We start from the raw sequence: 1,497 nt of genomic DNA, 5'->3' as shown, positions 1-1,497 counted from the left end.
TTAGTCCTCGATTGGTTCCCCTTGCTATTATGTCACTGGCATAGGCGGTTCGTAGAGCCAGACCTCGGCCTTCACCCACACACGAGGTGAGGTGTTGTCTTCATCAATACCATTTCGAACTCCTTAGTCGACCCTCCAATAAGACTTTGCTGAAAGCAGCAGGCCACATGAGCCGTTCTGTCGATCCTCGAGCACCAACACAGGCGAGCACCATAAAGTTAAAAGAAATCGAGACGGATACAACGCTGGCCAAGTTAATTAAGCTGCGAGATTCTTTAAGCTCGGAGGTGCGCCGAGAATCTGGAACTATTAAAAGCGCCGAATCTACAGGAACTAAGTTATATTAAATATACCAAACTATGGAAAGTAAGGTACGATTAACTCAAGCGTACTTACGAAAACTTACTAAAACCGCTACGCGAAAAGAATTTTTAATATAATTAGTATAACCAAAATAAATACATAGCTACGTAATAATGCCAACTTAGATGCTAGAGACTAGCAGCCATAAACTAATTATAGTTTAACTAAGCGTCAAATGCTTGCGGAGCTAATTATCGCCGATACGAGTATGCTAGATAGTCCTACACGGCTATAACATAGGCTATACACCACTTATGCTATGTTATTACTTAGTATATAGAAGGAAGCACGAGCGCCTAAGTCGGCACTAAACCTTAGCGCTCCACGTAGACTATAGAAGTGTAAAAAAAACTAATGTTTTATGTGTTTCTGGGATAAGGGCATTATACTAAATTAAAGATTTCGCAAATTCTACTTCCCTTATTATTTAAGAAATTATCTTCTTTCGCAGCATCTAAAGAATATTAGTGAACGCTTTATGCAGTGTCCGGCTCCGTAATGCGTAGAGAAAAAAGCTATATTTCACACACTACCGGCTTTCTAACATCATTTAGCTAAGCATCATGACTACGATAATTTTAAAAGATATAAAGGCTAATCTAAATACCACTAATTATAATACGAACATCTTATAGCCGTAGCTTATTAACGTGGTGGCCGCCTAAATGTCATCGGTTAAGGTCAGATATAGGTGAGGGTAATAATCCTGTAAGTCAAGTAGACAGGGTTGCCCAGTTCCGGCACGTAGAGCCATTCACTTCCTGGTCTATCATCATAAGCAGCAAAACATATAAATCTATTGAGAGTATAGTGGTATACTTATTAAGACCAGGGTGTGCTTTTAATATTAATTTATCTAATTTTGCCGTGAAATAAACAATTGACTGCGAGGCTAAATCGGTGCTGGGCAATTGTTGCTCATTCTCAAGTTTATAGTTTTAGCAGCTTAAGCCATTTAGTGGATGAATGGGGTGTCTTTGGTGTACATTGGAGACATGGTTTACAGGCTGGGTAGTGCTACCATTTTTGCTCTCTAGCGCCGTTATCTTTGCAGGCTGCTTTTTTGCAGGCTGGGGCTAGGGGCCTGGGGCCTGACGCTTGCCCTGACGCCTGCTTCTATCTGCGCGCCAGCTG

This window comes from Beauveria bassiana (assembly GCF_000280675.1).
Source record: "Beauveria bassiana ARSEF 2860 unplaced genomic scaffold BBA_S00080, whole genome shotgun sequence".
NCBI classification, from domain to species: Eukaryota; Fungi; Ascomycota; class Sordariomycetes; order Hypocreales; family Cordycipitaceae; genus Beauveria; species Beauveria bassiana.
Note: the sequence above shows the minus strand (reverse complement) of the source record.